Genomic DNA, 21,406 nt, shown 5'->3' on the forward strand with positions numbered 1-21,406 from the left:
CAAGACAAAATGAAATACTTCTCTCATTAGAATTTAAAATTTGAACATTCCAGGAAGCAGCTTGCTCACAAATTTTAACAATAGTTCCTTTCAAGTTAATTTGCTTTTACTTTGCCCCCTTAGAATTATAATATTCCATGTTGCTGCATTGTGCATAGTTCTGAGATATTTAGATTTTATTTCTGACTATACTCATGGACATAGGGGAATGGGTTGGTGCTTATATAAACCTGAAAAAATGCACCATACCCAGCTTTTCTGATAAAGTGTATGGAAGGAAATCAGGAACAAGAATATATGAATAACTAAATTCCAATAAAATTTTATATTGAATACTATAATTCTAACATATGTGCCATCATTTAGAGCAGACACAATAAGCAGTGTAAAAGGTAGAAAAACCTGGGGAGAGTTTGCAGAGAGTGGTACAGATGGCCATGTCAATACAAGTGGGTCTTTGTTTTATGGCTATAACTGTTCACCATCCATCCTCTGCTTACGAGGTATTGATCACACAGACTTCACATCACGCATTGTATTTGTGCCCTCGGAGTCGCGCGCAAGTGAGACAGCAGTGCAGACTCAGGTGTGATACTATCTCACTGCACGGAAGTAAGGGCGAATTATTACCATAACACTCAACATTTATAGAAATACAGTGTTTGTGTGTAATAGTTATGTTTTCCTCATGCCAAAAGTTGAGGATATGCAGTGCGGGGATTAAACAAATGATTTAAAATGTGCTGGATAAAAAAAAACAAAAAAAACAAATAAAACAAAACACATCAGAGTATTGTATTTTGAATATCTGCAATACATTCATAGAGATTAATTAAAATGTATTATGTTACAGTAACAAATACATGTAATCTATTACGCGTTTATTTATTCCTAACTGAGAAAAAAACCATCACTTTTTTTTTTTTTTACTAATTCCCTGCTGTTCGAAGCCTAAATTGTATGATCTAGTACCACAGTGTATTCCTTTGATTTTTTCACAGTTGTATTGTACTGTGAAAAACCAACAAAATGAAAGACTAGCTGTACCAGAACACAGGTATTCAAAATTTGTATTCTGACTATGTTTCAATGCATGCGTTTTACTTCCCAAAACTATCACAAGGACATCATCTTGTCTGACTAAACTCCGTTGGTACAACACAAATACTATTATTATGTTTTAAAAAAGTCAAAGTGAATAAGACCAAGGCCAGGGTGGAAGGAGCTCCTTCTCCCTTTGTGTCTGCCTCATAGAGACATACAAACCCACACTTGAGAGGTGTCTGAGTTGTTGCAAGGTTGAATCCATTGTCATTCTCCTCACTTTTCTTCACAGCTCTTCGTTCCCTATTGGAAACACAAAACAACATGCTGTTATGAAGATCAGTGGCTGCCTGTGTGGTGAATTTGCAGATTCAGCAACATCCCACAGTTTTTACCAATAAATCAGAGGAAGCAGAGGGAGAAAACACATAATGGCTCTGGGCCTTCACCTGAACAATAACACAGAGCAGAGATGTGTGCTTCCTTCAGTGAGCGCATGCATACATTAACATCTGCCAGTCTGTGAACTCTTAAAAGCCACCACTGCACCGAGCCAACAGCTTTACCCACATCTGCAGCATCATCGCAATGCCACGCAATGTCGAGCAGACAGATGGCGCCGAGCCTCACGAGAACCACCACGTACAGCTCCGAACCGTGCTCCCTCTGGTGTACAGTAACAGAGAGGCTCATGGGAAACGTAGGCTGGCCGGCTTCCCCACCTGTGCCAAAGTGAGGGGAGCAGAGCGCGAGTGTTCATTAAGTAAGAACCAGGTGATGAATGAGCACATCTCCCCGTATGCAGGATCGCAGCCAACAAACTTGGAAATGTTATTTTCCCCTTTATTTATGCATAGGACAGCAACAAAGTCATTTAAATACATTTTTTACACTTTGGATGTGCGGACTTGTTTTTCCAGTGCAGCCTATCTCCAGAGGTAGACACGCGGGGGATATCTGGCACATTACGAAGTTATGAATAAATTCCTTGAACAGCAAACTATTTGATGTGGAGTCTTAGGGGGGCTTATGTGGTTCAGAGAGCGCGTTGCCGACTTCAGTGTGCCGCAGTGAGCACATCCTAGCCTTTTCTTGACTGGTTTTCCACTGCTGCCTCCCAATAGACACATAGACGTTTAACGCATGCTTCACTAAACTGCACCTAACCTCCCAGGTGTAGCTGCTACTAAAGCCATGCAGGAGGTCTGAACACAGCAAGATAAGAACCGATGGTGCTTAAAGTGACAGGTTTTTATGTTTTTATAAATACTACTTTTTACAATTTAATATAGAGATAATATCCATGTTATATCAATATGTGTTTTATAGACCAGCCAAGTGGCAGTGAACTAAAAAAACATAACATCATTCACCAAAATACATGTTGTTGTATCTTTTTTGTACTGTAACAGATCGGATATTTTTGCGTTTGGTTCAGAGCTGGCACCTTTTGTTGTTCTTGTAGCTGTTTATGTGTTGGTGTTAATGTAACTGCTCTTGTATGGGACACTTGGCTGCTATGCTGACAAAAGGATGTGAAGGTTTTCCTCATCAGTGTTTTGGAGACTGGCTCTAGAGAGTTGAGACTGCTGTTGTTTTGCTCTTGTTTTGGCGTGGGTTAGGGCCTACAGTTGTCCTTGTGTTCAGAAAATAGACAACCAGAAGAAGTTTGGCGTGTTTCTTTGCACCAGAACTCTACAATATGAATAATAATAACTAGGCGTATTAGATAAATTACATCTTAGGAAACAGTTATGGAATTACCTCGTTATTGGCAAGATCCCAGTCTGTCCTGCCTTATTTGTGCTGTTTTCCTGCTCACTTCTGTGTCAAAGCCTGGAGCTGGGTGGAGATTCTGGCTCCTCCCATGCACACCTACAACCCATCTCGTTAATCAAGCTGCACTTGGGGAGGAAAAATGGACCCAGAACCTGACACACAGCACTAGATCGTCCGCGTATCCACTGTGGTACAGCTCTGCTTGGTTCAATCTCATGTTTTGCATTTGTTACCTTTTTCTAAGTTGGATGTTTTTTGCTCCTCATCAGATCCCGCTTCCTGGACCTTCTCAGCTCCTCTGCCTCCGACCCAGCCCTCCACAACCGATACGAACCTCGCGCCCTCTGACCTAGTTCACTTCAACTGGTACGGACTACCTCGTCTCTGATCCCGCTGCCCACGAAACGATCTGATCCATTTACCTTCTTTTGCACATTTCAATCTGTAAATTAACATTGTTAAACTGTTCCCCGAGTTCTGTATCTTTGGTCCCCCTCTCAGTCGTTACAACAGTCGTGTGCCATATCTGCTGCCCATGTCCAACCATGAAGGAAAATTATAATTATGAAAATGATCAAACTGGGGAAATGGACTGAAAAATTATGAAATGTTATTACTTAAAGCCCCTGCATATCTCCACTGTTCGCATATCACTGCTGTCTGCATCTAATAATGAAGCATTTTATTGTCAGATAATCAGGAAGTGTGCATTAGTGTGCTAGTTGTTGGCTTTACCATTGCTTCAAACTCCACTCTGCTCTGAGAGTTGTGAAAAGCACTTATAAACACATCATGGTGAATAATTAGGATGATCAGAATGCATAAGGTAAGTGAGGAATAACTAACCACTGCAAACTGTTTAAAATTAACTAGTTCTGTTTTTCCCTGTTTTTTAAGATGGTACATTTTTGTAAACTTTGGATATCTGTAGCCAAACCTGTCATTTGCACTTGAACTATAAAACTTTATCGCACTTTGGCCTTATCTCTATGTAAAGCCTTTAGGGAGATGAGCAGGGGTTGAGGAAGAGAGAGTTGGTTTGACACAAAATGGCGGCGCAGACAGTGAGGTTGACAAGGGGGAGTCGAGGAGATAAGAACAGGGTCATATTCAAAGCTCTGCTGGTTAAGGGTCAGCCCGTGTCTCCTTAAACTTGCGCAGATAGGACACTGCTCTGTAAATGCAAATGAGGAGATCAAACGACTTGAGATGATTTTACCCTTTGGTTTTTCTCAGGATGGAAATGCTTTGCTTTTTTATTCTATACCCAAATAAACCCTGGGAGAATTGTGAGTTCCTCAAAGCCAGCTGCTCACTACATATCTGAACGCACTGGAAAACCATGACCTATGATTCAGAGAGGAAAAAAAATAAGACGCATTAATCCACTCACTCTTTTGCTTTAGAGGCTTTGATACTTGGTTATACTGGAAAAATAAAATAGAAATACTTATATATATATATATATATATATATATATATATATATATATATACATATATTTTTTTTTTTTAGGGCATCTTTATTCAAATGAAGGTGGCACAAGCTTCTGTAATAATGTGTCACTTTTTAATAAATCCTTCTTTAAACTGAAATGAGGGATTAAAGCAGAACCAAGTAACATTTTTACCTCATTAAACCTCTTTGTATGTCCTTGCGATGGTTAAATATGTATATTGAGGTGTGTGAACATCCGGCGTCTTCACATGTTGTCTCTTTGTGGAAGACCAGCCAAGCAATATGGCAGGGCAAGGTGACCCGAAGACAGGAAACCCTTTCTTTTTTTGTATAGGTTTGGCAACATGCTTTTTTTTATGTGATTATGCTGCCTTATTTCAATAAAAAAAAAAAAAAGAAAAGATAAGAAAAGAAAAAAGATAAATCTTTTGGGTCTGGTCCCTGATAGTGTATTCTCATAAGGAAGCTGCAGGGGGAGCTCTTTAGCTGAAATCTACTCTATTTCTAACAATCTCCTTAAACCTTGGTGAAAAAACATCAAGTCCACCAAATACTAATAACAACTGTGAGGTAGAGGCTAGAGTGTGTAGAAAGACGCAGTACTAGTACGTAAACAAGTCCGGAGCAAGTTTTCAGGGTAAAACTAATCCAGCTCCCCTTCGAGCAATATAAATGAAGTTCTTCTCAGACCAGTACCTTCAGTTTGACAATGCCCTCCGGATGACAGTCGACATGTCTGGATTTTCAAAACACTGTCCAGATGTCTACTTTTGAAACCTTTCTACCAACTTTTTATCAACTTAGAATATCTTGGTTACAGATGGCCAGAATTTCAAAAAACATATTAAAAGCTAAAGACATGCATATAGCACACATAGTAAAGGCAATTAGATCACCAATGAACTTCTTGGTGACAAAGAACTAACCACTCTGCCTGTATTACTATTCATAATTTGGGTTTTGGCTTGACACGTTTTCTAGCAATGGGACTTTTGGCTCTTTTAAGGGATCCGAATCTTTTGGATTTGTGCTTTTCAAAGAGCTGTTCAAAAGACTGGCACTTTTACTCTTTATTCATATAACAGAAGCCAATGTGAGAACTCATTTTTATCTGCAAACTAATAACAGAGAGGAACGAAGTAAACTGTTATTAAGACGCCAAATATATTTCTTGTGCGTGAAGCTCTCACTCGTGTTTGCTGCTCTGCTTCTGTGCTGAATCTTGTGTCGGTTCAGCGTCAATCTGTGTAAAAATGCATAAAAATTTGAAAGAAAAAGACTGGGATCTTTTAAAAACTGAGATTCGGATCCAAACGTTCATGTCGAAGAACTTTTCAAAAGAGACGTCTCATTCACAAGCGTCACATCACTAAAATTTTCCCGTTCAAGTGTTTTGAATTGTCAATCACTATGGCAATGGTTCTAATTTTTGATGGATTATGCAACACGAACAAACCCAAACATTTTGCTATGAAGCTTTGACTACTTATTTGCACGCTGTTCTTTCGTCTTGCACCTCAAATTTAACTCAGTGAAAAATACACATCTTTTAAAATGTACTCTCGACAATAGCAAGTTATTCTGTCAAAACGGCCTGCGCTTGAATAAGCTATGACTAGATCAAGGGATACACAACACTTTTACATTCATCATCCTCCAAAAGGAACTGTTGCCAAAATGGGAAAAAAGCCACTGTCAACTGTCAACAAGATCAGGCTGGTAAAAAGCATTTACACTCTCAACGAAAATTACAGGCTACATACTTGGAAACGATCATCCCGCCGCGTGTCCAATCATCGAGCATTTTGACAGCGGATGTGAGTGAATTTTGAATCATTTTCACACTCTTTTGGCTGTCCAGCTGCTGCAGTTGGGTTGTATAGAGACACTGCCAAGGTTAGCGAGGGCCGCCATCCAAACCCGGGGCAGAGAATGTTAAAAAATGTATGTCGTGGGTCATTTTGAATTACTGCCTCCATTACGTGGCAGATGTTGTGCTGTACCAGGCCCACATCTCCATGCTCGGGTGGTTTGATAGAGACCTGAAGCTGTTTATATCAGCAGAAAAATGGCTTTGCACGGGGCTAGAGGGGTTAGTGCCCGCCGGACAACTGGTCAATGATTTAGTGTGGGAGCTCTGACAGTGCGTTGGGAAAGAAGAGGAGGAGGAGGAGGAGGCAAAACTCTGCTCTGTCACTGTTCATCTGATAAAAGATAGGCTGATAGTGTGAACATTACTCCCACAAACACTTTTCTTGGAGTAGTTTTATATACTGACAAAAATGGTTATACATTTTACTACTGAAGTTGCTTCCTGTGGCGGTGGCTCTCAAACTTTTTGCACAAAGTATCATCAAATAATATATTGTGCTTTCTGAGTATGAATAGTTATAAAACAGATTTACAACTTAAATAGGATTACACCATCTAACTAAGAAGTAATGCAACGGAGAGAAAAAATACAGGTAAAATGTAAACTGAATCGATTAGAATTGAAGAAGGTGTCCACGAATCGCCAAAAGAACTTTATATACCAGTTGGAGAACCTCTGTCCTCTGGGAAACATTACATTAGATTATGTTCTGATCATTAAAATGTTACCAAGAGGCTGCAAATGTCTAACGATGCGTTCAGACCAAAAGTGATTTTAGAGTCTCATGCAAACTCTTTGGTAGGCACACATCTGTTAAATTGCAGAGCTGTGGTGATTGGATAAAAACGTAATTGTGCACTTAAAATTTTAGGGGACCTTTGGTAGCTTACTCTGCCTTTAGCCTTTAGCTTTCACACTGTCACTATATATGATAACTATTGGCTTAATTTGGCGCTAACTTTCAATTGGTTGCCTTCAAAATTCATAGACGTCAATTATAGACTGTATATATAAATGGACATAACTAATCAGCTAGCCGCCGCGTTCCAAATAGGATGTCAGCATGGAGCGCAATTCCGGCTCCATCGACTCTGGCTCCAATTCACTTCACACTGAAAAACTGTTAGCCCCCTCTCTGTAACTGCTGCTGTAATACAGCTGGTAATTTTGGTTTTAAAATGTTTGTATTAACTCGCTCTACATGATCCTGCTATTTATATTATACAATTTTGTCTGTAAATAAATATAATAACCTTCTTTCCTCGAGGTTGCTCCCACTAGCATTAGAGACAGGTTTAATTTACAGCGTTGCTAAATGCCTACACCGTGCTAAACCAGCGGATTGGCTCTTATATAGCATACAGTCGAAATTTCAAATATGGAACTCGGCTCCAAATTTGCCCCTATAACTTTTAACCTCGATGAGCTTCTTTTGGCTGGACCCGAACGCTATGGCTGATGACACACTCACTTAGTCCACTTCTTTATGTAGTCATGATGCCAATTAAGAGGCATTTGACTTATGGTATGGACACGATTTTATCCATTTTTATTCGAACTTGCCTGGTTGCCTTGTTGTCTTTTATGTATTTATTTTTTGCAGTGCCTCAAGCTCCACTAGTAAACCGAGCCAAGGGACACTGGTGGAAAATTGCCACTGATTTGGAGCCCAACAAAACACATATAGTCCAGGACATAAAGGCGAGGAAGCTTGACAAAAACCCTCTTCTTTGTCTTCGATGAGAGCTTTTACACAAGGTGTGTGGCAGCCTGAGCCCCAGTCACTCAATATCCCTGTTAACATGGTCCTCTGCTGTGTGCGTCAGGGACACTCAAACCCCACAGGGAATTAGACACTGAGAGCACTGAGACTCAAGAGCTGTTATGGAGAAACTTCTAAATGTGTGTTGGTGGAGATGGATGACCTGGGACTCGAATATGGCATGCCTGTAATTATATGCTGCACTGTAGTATTATAGTATTCTGATTATATTTTGTAAGTTCATTCCCAGTACTGTATCAGTTGGTTTAGATCACGGGTGTTCAAACCTTTTTCACCAAGAGCTGCATACTGAAACATATTTGAAGCAGAGGGCCACAAACCAGTGTCGATACAGGGAATAAAATGGTGCATTTGACACAGGTTTGACAGAGACATTGTACCTTTAATAAGACTTGGAAGATCATTTTTAGGTCTGTGTCACAATGCAAAGTGATGTTATTCCAGCTATAGAGGTAGAATCTCTTCAGTTTGTGGTAAAAAAATATTTCCTGATAAATTGGGCCAGTTTAGGAGGAGGCATGAGGGCCAACAAAAATTTGCCTGAGGGCCGCATTTGGTCCCTGGGCCGTAGTTTGGACAGCCCTGGTTTAGATCCATTCATTTGTCTGTTTATTTCAAAACACACTTTAGTGGCAATTCTCAATAAAAGGGTGTACAGTATCAAACTTGTATTTCATATTTTGTGTTTTTACTACTGAGCTTTAAACATGATAAAATAATATAACCTCATCAAACACATAGACTTGCATTTTTGTTTGATAATCATAATAACTACATGTCTCGTCAGCCTCCCTCGTTGCCTCTAAAAACACACTGGTATTACATAAATATAAGAACAATCCTCCATGTTTCTGAATTCCATATACCGTTTCCAGACCACTGATCATTTTTGTGCTCAAATTGTCTTCTCAGCACCCACATTTACCGTTAGCACTGCAGCAGATGTGGACCTAAGTTAATAACTTTCTATATGAAAATGTCACAAGATGAATGTCACTCTGAGATATCCTGTCTAGCTAGTATTAAATGCCAGGGAGACGAGGTGGGTTTTCAGTCTAGTCTTAAACTGCATTAAAGAGGATCTGGCAGGCAGAGGGAGGCTGCTCCATAGTCTGGGCACTGCCACAGAAAAGGCTGTTTATGTGTTAAAGCAAAATGTATGTTAATCTTACCCTGTAGGTTTAATATATTTCAGATCAAAATATACAAAACAAAACAGTGGGAATCGTTATTTCATACAGATTTTTTTTTTTTAGAATCTACCTGAAAATACCAATTAAAACAACTTTTCTTCTCGGCAAAACTTATCAAACTTTATTTTACACTGGCGTGATTGAGTGCACACAACTGATGCTTTCTTTCTGTGCCACCCGCTTCACTTTTTCTCTGTAATTCTCCTGTGTGCAGCCATCTGAGACCCATCACCTGCAGGCAGCGCCGCCATGACATTTTAAGGAGTTTTTAATTCAGAAAACACCTTTCGGGGAGCTACCACCGGAGGGAGAAAGTGAGGGAGTCACACACGCTACTATAAGCCTATGAGCGGGTCTGTATGAGTTTGTGGGGACTAAACTCTGTATACACACTCACGTCTCGGGGACCTGCCTCCCCTTTGGAGATAAAAATCAGGTTCACATGACGTAAATCTTTTATTATTAGATCAACGGCATGATTTAAAGTTCAGATACAGGTTAAAATAGGTTTATGTTGTGTGCATTGTGTAACTATTTGGTAGATGGTCTGGCACGTGCTTGTCTGTCTGTATGGAGATATTATTACTTTGCCAAGAATAGCCCACAGTATGGCATTAAACCAAACTTTTTAGCTATTTATACAATTTTAGATGTTTTAATGTGCAAAAAATACATCTATTCTTACTGCGAGTGGGCTCGACTCTTCACAGATCTGACCTGTAGCTTGACCTCGTGGCATTACCTGCGCCTTTAAACAGATATGTTTAAAGGTGCTGTACTTGAGTTTTTCTGCCTTACGTGAAAAACAACTAGTTCATAAGTGTCTGTGATAAGATGTCCCTGACCTGTGGGGTGCCCCAGGGGTCAATCCTGGGACCCCTGTTGTTCAAGCTCTACATGCTGCCGTTAGGCCAGTTAATACGCAGCAACAATGTGTCTTACCACAACTATGCAGATGACACTCAGATCTATGTCTCACTGGCAGCAGGTGAATATGGACCGTCGGATTCACTCTGCCACTGCATCCAACAGATCAGTGTGTGGATGCAAAACAACTTTCTCCAGCTAAACTCAGACAAGGCTGAAGTCATAGTCTTTGGCCACAGAAACAGAGAAAGTGTCAGCAGTCACCTCCAGTCTCTTTCTCTAAAACCTTCAAATCAGGCTAGAAATCTAGGGGTAATAATGGACTCAGACTTGAACTTTAACAGCCACATAAAATCAGTAACATCTGCAGCATTTTACCACCTAAAAACATTGCAAAAATCAAAGGTATACTGTCAAAGCCTGACTTAGAGAGACTTGTCCATGCATTTGTTTCCAGTAGGTTAGACATACTGTAATGGCCTGCTCACTGGCATTAAGACAACTGCAGTACATCCAGAATGCTGCTGCTCGAGTCCTGACTAGAACCAGGAAGTTTGAGCACTTAAGTCCTGTACTCAGGTCTCTGCACTGGCTTCCTGTAGCTCAAAGAATAGACTTTAAAGCAGCTCTGCTTGTGTATAAGTCTCTCCATGGCCTAGGTCCAAAGGACATCTCTGACATGTTAGTTTCATATGAACCATCTTGCACTCTGAGGACTTCAGGGACCGGCCTCCTGCTGGTGCCCAGAGTCAGGACTAAACATGAGGAATTGGCGTTTCAGTTTTATACAGCTAAAACCTGGAACAGTCTTCCTGAAGATGTGAGACAGGCCTCTACTTTGACAATGTTTAAATCAAAAAAATGAGTAAGTGAGTTTATAAGCTCTTTTCACAACTCTCAGACATTCAGAGCTGAGTAATGTTAACAACAACCAGCATGCTAACATGCACTTCTGATTATTGGACAGCATCCCCGCGTATAATTAGGTGGAGACAGCACGCAGGGGATGTACTTTGATCTCAAGACTTGCTTTTACGATATATCTGTTCTTGCTCAAATACAAGCGGGACAAAATAATCGGGTACAGAGCTGTTAAAGCCATACTGTGAAACCTTCTATATCATCTCCATGGAACCAAGCAGCTGCAGTCTCCAGGAAATGAACGCAACAGAATGTCCCCAAGAAAAAAAAACTAAAACAAATATGTAATTGCGTATGTAAAGTGGTGTTCAAAGTGCCTTGAAACCAAAAAGAACACAATTAGTAGTCAAAAACATGACAACCTTTCATGGCTTTCAATGCGTTTTATTACACTCTTGCTCCAGCCGCCAGGCACCTAAGACCTGAGAGAGGCTACAGTGACATTGTAATGAATAAAATATGCTTCACCCACAATTAACTTGCAGTAGAGGCAATTTGAGTAGACAGCTGCATTTATTTTCAATGAGGATCAACACTGCATATGCTATATAGGTTAACTGGTCCCCGGTGGTCCTCTTATGTTTTGGTTGTGCGGAAATTATATGTTGTCGTTGTGTGCTGTTTTGCATACGAATTTGAACTGAAAGTAACAAAGGTATTATTTTGGGTCTGACATCTAAATTTACGTTGCTGGATTTCTTAGTATTATTGGGCAAAGGCAGTGAGATAATACAATGGAAGTTTGATCTGACAAGTGTTGGAAAATCATGCATGGAATAATAAGTTTTGCCAAGACTTGAGTGTTGAACTAAAAGACATTTCAAGAACAGACAATGATTTAATAATTACGGTGAATTTAAGGTTACAGACTTAGGAACTAGGCACACGATTTTGTATTGAAAAAAGTGCCCTCTGCAATAAATGAAATGTTAATGCTAATTCAATACATGTCACTTATTTCATACTGTGAACCAGGACAAGGGGGCTTTTTTACTCTTACACACCTGAGCTAATATGCTGAAGAAGTCGGACTGCAGGTGGCGCTGTCATGCTGCCTCCACCGGTAGGAAGACAGCACCAAAGCCTGTTTAAATCAGCTGACCAGACACATCACGTGACCACTCCGAGGAAAAGTGCTAGGGAGCAGTTGAAACAATCAGGTATAAAAACAAACCTTGGTCTGGAAAGAGAATCTATTACAATAATTTAAAAACAGGTGACATCATTTATTGTCAACATTCATTTCAGAGGCAATATTGTGGTCATAAAAGTACAATGTCAACTTAAATGGGACATATTTGATGAGCTTTAAACCACAATTTAACAGTGTTCCCATGTCATTAGTTTACTCAGAGTTATATTTTTTTCGTGCATGTTTACGTAATCCTGTATTGTCTGAAAATTTCTCACCTACCCACTATCGCTGCCCCCTTTCCTGTATTTACTTGCGATATGTTTTATCTTCATACAAAATACCCAAACAAAAGCATAATATACCCTCTTTAACTTCTGAGTATGTGGCCCTCGTTTGATGACAACTTATTTGCTAAATGAATGACTTTTACAGGTGGGCAAGCAGACTCAGAGTGGATATCAATATTTAGTTGATAACGAGTTAATAATGTCACTTTTTATACAAACTTCATTGGAAATTAGTGAATTTTTGTTTTACTGACATATACTATTGTTCATTACTTCAGTACTATAGTTATCTATGCATCTAGGAGCCATATGAGTGACATGTGACAGCTCTACATATATGTAATGTACTGCACACAACAGTACTACTAATTACTAACAACGAAAGCTATAATAAGTTCTCATGTGCCACAAACGTCACCTTAAATACATTCTGCTTGCTGACACTTACCTCTTACAGATGCAAATCAAAGCCACATCTTTTCCTGAAGAACACATTTTCCTCCACACACATGTAACAGTTTGTCATTCCATTAATGCTGTTCCTTTATAAACAGACGGTCTTTTCTCCAGCCGCCCTCCCTCTACCACTCCATCCGGATCCTCCATTTCACACAAACTATTCCTGAAACTACCTCACCGTTTGTCTGTATATGTAACTAACATCTAATGATCAGAAATGTGAAGCTAAAAGGGAGTTATTTTAGTAACTTGTGTTGAAAGTTGGCACTGCTGTTGTTGTCTCCTGATGCAAATGCGCAGTCACTTAGAAATCCCTCAGATGTCTGATTCCCATGGATCTGAATGGATATGGATATGGGTTTATTCAGCACTGTTTGCCTGTAAAACATCCAGCTGGCCTCTCTGGTTGTAAAAGCACATGTAGACAGTGTGACGCAGCATGGCCTCTATAGCACAGGACAACAACACAAGTTAACGAGAGGTTTGGAACCACGCTTGATGCAGTCTGCTCAGTGACCAGTAGGGTGTACTAAAGGACACTGTGACTTCAACCATGCTTCAGGCAGCAGTGAAGAGAAAACGGGATTATTTTTATTTTATTAGACAAGCATTGTTTGCCTTGATTGCCCTGAGTGCACATCACTGGCTAAATGTATTACTTCCAAATTAAATTTCTATAGATAAAACCCCAGGAGAGATTGCAAAAACTCCAGCACTTCCAGCTAACTTAATGACTGAATAAAGAATAAGAATGAATTATTCTTATTCTTTATTTATTTATTAACATATGAACATAGGAACAACACTGAACGAACGAGATGCATTGTTTCAAGTGTAATAGCAAGAAATGGAAACACCTGACCATAGGAGGTGTTTAGAAAATATAAAACAAGCTACAGGTGAGTAAAATGTTTTGATTCACTGCACAGTGAAGGAAATTAGAGCTCTGAACATGGAGAAAGTGTATGGACTTCAAAAACCCAGAGGAGCTAAATGGATTACCACTGAATTACATGAACCAAGGATTTTCAGAGCTGAAAGTAAGAGATTACCAAAACATGCACAGATGAAACAACAGTCAGTCCAAAAGTATGTTTTGTACAAGAAAATACTGCATAAAGTCTAGCCTAATTACCTGCTTGAGTATTATTCAGCCCTTGCATTCTTCAATTCTGAATGTTTGTTTTGACAGAGTTGCTGTGCGGTAATCCTTCAACCCTTTCATTTGTAACCTGGCATCTGGAGGCTTGTGAAGACTGGTGTTTCCTATCATCCTGTATAAATGTAGTTATCTGTTTTCCATTATCCGTATGATGGGCACCAAAGGAAGAGAGAGAGAACATCAACCATGACCTTTCTTGTTGTATGGACACCTTTTGATGAATGTGTAACCTTTTGAAAATCGCAGAGACTGGGTGAAAGACACAAGAACGGACACAACAAACTCATTGCTTATTTATTGTATACAGTACTCCACACATTATTCATGGTGCTCTGTTATTGCAGGCATTTCCAGACATATGGGGTGGCTTTGTATCGCCATAGCTGCGAGTCCCAGCGCCCGATCATTGATCACACAGTAGACTGTTTGTTCAGCTCTGACAGGGCGGTGTTGTGCGAGGACTGTGAATACTGACATTCTCTGTTATATTTGTCTGTGTTTAAGCTATGATATGAAAAAGGATTTTTACACTTCTCAGATGAATTGAAGTATCAGGTCCAGCCTGTGGCATAAACATAAACATACTAAGCGGTTGTTTAGGGCCACAACCAACAAATTCTGGGCCCTGGGTACAGACCATCTTTTTGGGACTGCACAAATGAAAAATGCACATTCCAGACTTAGTGAGGGGCCCGTTCCTGCACTGGGCCCTGGGGAAACAGTACCCTTTGTGGCCTGACCAAGTTTATTTCAATTAATTCTAAGAAGAAAGAAAGTTTAGGAATGGGGATGAAGGACAAAAAAAAAAAGAAAAAAATCAACCAAGAAGAAAGCACAGGATAAATTTGAGTAAGCTATCATTTTTGCTCATAATGTCATGCTAAGTTACCATTTTAGCCATAAACTGTATAAAGAAATGGACTAAGGTAGTGTAATATCACCCATAGTGTTCAGCTCCAGTCAAATAAAGCTCATCGAGGCTAGAGCAGTTACAGAGGTGAATTTAGACTCAAGTTGCATGTTATTATGTTAAGGTTTCATTGAGGGAGGCCGCTATCTAAAAATGTATTTGGGCTATTTGATCGAAATATATTATTTAAGTTTGATGTTACACGTTTAAGATTATATTTCAGGTTTTAAATGCTCCAGTTATCGTAGCACTGTGTTCAAAATGTCCTGAACACCACTGCCGAAACCCGGGATTGAACCAGGGACCTTTAGATCTTCAGTCTAACGCTCTCCCAACTGAGCTATTTCGGCTCTGCAGAGTTAAGCGCTGTTGTAGTGTGAGATTATGACCAGAAGGGGGGGGGGGGATTTCATCTGAGTATCATAGCGACCAAAGAGCCAATCCGGAGCGGAGAGATTGTTGAAGGTAATACCGAATAAAAATACCAGGATCATGTGAAGTGGTTCAGTACAACATTTTAAGGTCAAATGCAGCAGCAGTTACAGAGAGAGGGGTGACAGTTTTACAATATAAAATGAATTGGAGCCAATAAAGCCAGAAGTGCGCCCATGCTCACTTCCTGTTTGGAATGCAGTTACGAGCAGGTTAGCAATGTCCATTTATATTTACAGTGTTAGCTTAAACAACGCCAGTGAGATATAGATACAGTTGTCCCTCAAACTCTCCATTCGAGGGCCACAACCAATATTTTGTTTAGGGCCAACAAATGCCTAGAACCGGCCCTGTGTAGTAAATTTGAATTAAGGCGGTGTGCGGAGCGTGTGAGCATTACTGCACATGGAGTTGAGCCAAAGATGATAGTTTATGTTCTTATCGACCTGTTTAGTGTTTGTAAACAATATGGCTGCACAGTACAGAGCAATAACTTTAACACATCGCGAGAGACATTTTGACTGGATGAATTAGCATAGGCCAAACAAATAGCATCAGTTGTGAACCGATAAAAATACAAGCACTTGTTTGTTTGTTTGTTTTTATTTAGCAAGGTTTTTTGAGTTGTTGTTTATGTCCTGCCAACTTTTAGAGCCAACTACACTTATAATAATGCAATACGCCTCATTTACATCAACTTCATCACGTCTCCGATCCGATACCTATGCATCTGCTGTAACAATTACAACGTGTTCAAATTAAATTAGATTGTTTACACCACTTTCTAGGTCTCTGCGGTAAAAACACGCAAGGAGTCTATTTTTGACAGATAAACACCAGATTTCATTTTTTAAAAGAACCAAATCTTTTTCTTTCCAATTTTGAATGCATTATTAAACTGGTTAACGCTGAACAGACACAACACAGAAGCAGCACAGGTGACACGAGTGAGAGCTTTGTGCACAAAACACATTTGGCATTGTAATAACAGTTAGTTTTTAAATTATTTTTTGTGATCAAATTGTTTTATTCAAGTGTTGATATCATCTGCAGTTGTACAAGCTGCATTTTGATTTTTTTTTTCTTTTTCTTTTTTAAACCCCACACCTCCCACCTGTTTTCCCCAAGATCCCCTTTTGATGGGCATATACAAACATTACAATATTTAAATGATTATTGTTATAATGCACAATTTTATTTTTATTATGCATAATTTGAAAGGGTTAACACACTCCCACTCTCGTTTGAATCATTTTAACCATATCTAAGCCTTGCTCATTTCTTTCTGTGATTAGTTAAATAAATAAATACAGTTCTCTTATTGGGTTCTGTCATATAAATGAATAGTAAAAGAGTCTTTAAAGTCATCATAATTACTATATCGACTTATCGTTCAATATATGAATGCTGGAACAATACATTTTGCGGCTCAAAATTTATGCCGAGTACAGTTTCTTTGTAAAAATGCGGAGACTTGGAGTAATTTTGTGCTTAAATTATAAGATTTAAGCTGTAAAGTATAAAAGGTAACATTAATCTGCTATTAATTTATTGCAGCTCATGCCAGTTAATGATACTGCCTATTTAAATTTACTGGGATTATCTTGCATTACTGTTATTGTTTCATTGGCATAAAGTTTCAGTATTTCAGTTTTGCTTGCATCTCTCATGGATTTATTAGGTAAATGACAACCAGCACGCATCACCTCTACCAGCATACGGCTCACTTTCACCGACACCTCCTGATGTGCTACTGTGAACCACTTGTTGAATGCTGAGAGAGAAAGCACGTTGGCTTTGTGGATTTCAAAAGAAGAATAGACAATAAAGGAGCGGAGGAGAAGGAAAAGGAGCAAAGAATGAGCAGACAAGGAGAAGGAAAGGATTGGAGAGGAGCGCTCACACCCGGCTGCAAGTCTTCTACACCATAGGCTGCAAACTGTGAACAAAACCATGTTTCACTGAAGTGTTATCTATTAAACATTTAGTTAAATATGCTGTTTTATAAAAGTGAAATACCCTGAATGTGTTTTTAAAAATATTTGACAATAACCATACGCATCCCTGACATGCATACACAAATTGAAATACATGAAAGGGCTCTACAGCAGACACTCAAAGTTGCTTTATAATGCCCTGACAAAAGCAAGGCCGCCAACCTGCGCCATAGACCTTTTCAATGTCACTCAGATACGAAATAACACACCCGGGGAAAAAATCAAAATCATAATTAGAAGGATAAAATTAGAACAATAACAATGGCCTAGAGTTTTATTACAAGCTCAAGAAACCTGTAAAACTCTTCTCTGGAGTCATTATTCATTTCTACACTAGCTACTTTTGTCACCACCACTGCCCTGAGCTAGACTGATCACCCATCCTCTGCATAAATTCATAAGGTAGGTGAAATGTCTTGCCAAAGGACACAACAACAGTACGCAGTGGTCAGAGCTGGCATCGAACAGACTTGTATGTTGGTGAGCTATTGCTGTCATCACTCAGCCATTGCTACCCCTGATATGATATTAACTTTTTGCCACCTTAAAATTGAAAATCCCATATTGATATAATTAGACTAGCCCTTGCTTTTCTTTCTCAGAATCAAAAAGGTGAATCTCTCCATATTCTCTGAAACGGTCTCACACATTAACCCAGATGTCTTGTCTGCAGTTCTACAGAAATAGGCTTCTTATCAGAGTGCTCCCACCTCTCTCCTTTTCTTTCGACGCTTCAATAATGAATGATCTCCCCTTTCAGAACTCCTCCCGTGGGCCTCGCTGATGTATGGGAGCCCGGAGGGGACATATAGGAAGCATTAGCTCAGCTTGAGATTCGACAAATGGGAAGTGAGTGATGGAGGAGAACGTTGACATCCTTTTGACATTTGTGACAGAGTGAAAACAAGCCATTGGCATTCCAACCATTAACGTCTGCATAGGGAAGCATGGATATATTTCACTGTAAAAACACACACTGAATATAAGGAGACTGCTTTGCATGAAATCATTTCTTCCCAAACCTTTGGGGTGACAGCAGAATGATTTTTGTCATCAGTCATGGGCTCTCTTTGGTATTGGATTCCTCTTACGATTGCCTGCTTTGCATACTGAAGGCCAATTAATCCAAGTTGGCTGCTTCCCCTTCGAGTGCTAATGCGATTAATGGGATTGTGGCTAAAGCTAGTGGGATGTGGGTGACCAAACTAGAGCTGGGGAATGCAGGTGGTAAGGCAAGACATATGTTTGCACTTCTAAACTAGCAGACAAAAATGATACTTTGATTTTCACATATGAGAAATTCCTAACAATTAAGGGTTAACAGCGGGTTTATACTGACTGCAAAGCAGGTTTGGCACACACTTTGAGCGGGTTACTTGCAGATTGCCTTTTACACCAACTATGACAACTGCGGTTCATATTTGACAACAAAAATATGCATCAAAGCGCTGCGGTGTCCGGGAAAAATAGGCTTCTTGTGGATTCTTTCTGCAGACCCACGTCTCAGTCTCACTCGTACTCCGCCGAGGTCAGTGTGGCAGGCCACATTGATTTTAAAGACTTTCTAAGTCCTTGCGGGACCCGTGCCAGTCCTGAACCGCACTTGCAGCCAGTGTACGCCCGGTGTAAAAGGGCTTGTAACCAATTTTGTTACACGTATTTAGGTAAAATTTGTCTCGCCCCAATACAGTTTACTGTATAAACAGCTTTTGAGGTCAAAGTAAGTCAATGTTGTACTGTCTGCATCCTGTTATTATAAAGTATTTAAGTTATTGTCAGAGAATCAGGAAGTGTGTGGTAAGCATACTACCTATTATTAGCTTTATTGTGACAGCAAAACTCCACTCTGGTCACACTTATAAACTCATTGCAGTGAATATTTAGGATGCTAATAATGCTTTAGGTAAGCAAGGAATAACTTTGGGCCACAGCAAATTGTTTAAAATGAGCTAGTTCTGTTTTTTTACATTTTAAAGACCATAAATTATAGGTACAGCACCTTTTCTAACACAGTCAATGGGAATTACAAGAAGCCATTTTGAAAGATACCTGCTTGTCAATACCCAATCTTGTCAGATCTCAGAAGCTAAGCAAGGCCCCGGTGTGATCACTACTTGGATGGGAGACCACTGGGACTATCAGGTGACACAGTGAGGCAGCAGTGGCTCTTATGGAAACTGCCATTGAGTCCTTAGGCATAACGATAGCTCACAAAAATGTTTTATTCTGCACTCTTCTTGTTTAATGTTGTTGTTGGGTTCTTTACATATGAGTATTTGAAAACTAAAAGATGTCAGGCTACTTTTGGGCTGTTTTGGGTTGAAACTGTCCACAAGTGTCACAAACTATGAGCATTTTTCGGTTCCCATAATGGAATGCATGCCATTGTTTAATTTTCCTTTGCACAGCCACACAAAGGACAGCTCAAATTTGGCCTTTATTTATATATTCTTTGCCAATAGCTTAACCTCAGTCAAACCTGCTCATCAGAGGTTAAACTTACTTATTTGTTTCCATTCCGTGATGCTCTGCAGTAACACAAACTTATTATAAAGTTCACTGACTCCACAACACACAATTAGCAGCACAACTTTGCGCGGCCTGTCTGTGCTGAGCCCCTGCCCACTGAGGCCACTGCCCTCCGCTCAAAGTGTAGCACAAATACAGAGACAAAAGTGAGCAATTTACCGTCCAGCGCTTTGTGGAGAGCCTCCCCAGCCCACACAGCTCCATTCACGGATTACGCTTATCGAGAATCAACTGTTGTGCGCGTACGGACAAAAGCTTTCCGCCATGGGACAACTTAAATGAGCCATGGCTGAGTGCAAAGTGCAGCTCTTGTAGCAGCAGAAGAGGTGGTAGGGAGGGGGGCAGAGTAGGGGCGATGGCTACTTTTCGACTTTTCGGGCAGTTACCGTTGGAGTGGTTGTATCGTTTTGGACCATGATAGAGAGAAGTTGATGCAGTGAAAAGGGTAGAACAAAGGGAATACACATATTGTTTGTGTAGAATGGGTGATAGGGTGATTGTTTTGAAAGCAGTGTAAAAAAAAAAAAAAAAAATTGCAAAATAGATCCTTCTTTAAGCCTGGTTTAAAATTGATTTAAGTTTGATTTGGTTTTGATTCATTTTAGAATTTGCGCGGTTTCTGACCAGGTTTTGATCTCTGCTTCCCCTTCTTTTTATTCTGTCGTTATGCTTCTCTGCAGTTTGGGGAAGTAATAAAATAAAAGTGCATTGTTCTAAAATGGTAATTTCAATACTAAAGTAAAGTTTAAAGGTGCACTGCTTTTCTGGTGGAGGGTCTGCCATCTGCTTGTGTCAGCGGAGATGTTATTGCTTTGCCCAGATGCCACGCTGATGGTACGGCATTGAAATTATCTGTCGTCATGGAAACTAGCAGGTGATGGCACTAGGCCAAGTTACAGGGCAGATCTGTGGAGAGACAGAAATACATGTTACACAAGATTTCCATGGAAACAAGCAGGTAAAGAATAAAGAAGAACCTTTTGCTTTTTTTTTTACTGAAATATAAAAAATAATAATAGTATTTGTTCTACCACATATTTTATTCATCTTTCCATTATTGTTGTCTCACAGTTTTATAGTGTTTGGTTGTATTTAAAATATCTAAGGGTCACCTCCATGCTCCAGTGGGACTAAACAGAGCCTGAATGCTGAACAGAACTCTCGGAGGGCCAGGGCTTGTAGCATGTGGGGAGCTGCTTGTCAGGTGCAGGCACTTGGCCCGGGCAGCAGCAGCAGACAAAACAGCAGTACTTACACCTGTTTCCCAAGGTCAGGAGAGTTGCACCTTATTATCCAAAATGACTGCCAACTGTGTGGAACAGCACCTTCTGCTTTCCATGCTTTATAATGTGTCAGCACAGTGGGGCTCAGACCTTACCACCATAAACGTTTGTCTCTTTGCACTGTGTAACTTTTCTGATGGAGAGTTTTTTTTCTTTGTCAAGGAGGGTTTAAGGGCAGGGTGCGCTTATCCATTAGCCTGTTTGCTGTGCTTGTCTTTTATTAACCAAAGACTATTTAAAGTTTGAGTTTCTAACTTACTGCTGGTAAAATCAACAGTTTTATGAAGCCCTGCA

General features: G+C 39.8%; 1 non-coding gene across 1 annotated transcript; it reads right to left on the reverse strand.

The window, feature by feature from the left end:
• Positions 1–15,148: 15,148 nt before the first annotated feature.
• Positions 15,149–15,221, reverse strand: trnaf-gaa (transfer RNA phenylalanine (anticodon GAA)). Its single transcript has one exon. It is a non-coding gene; the product is annotated as a tRNA-Phe (tRNA).
• Between the last annotated feature and the right edge of the window lie 6,185 nt (positions 15,222–21,406).

This window comes from Periophthalmus magnuspinnatus, chromosome 5, assembly GCF_009829125.3.
Source record: "Periophthalmus magnuspinnatus isolate fPerMag1 chromosome 5, fPerMag1.2.pri, whole genome shotgun sequence".
Taxonomy (NCBI): Eukaryota; Metazoa; Chordata; class Actinopteri; order Gobiiformes; family Gobiidae; genus Periophthalmus; species Periophthalmus magnuspinnatus.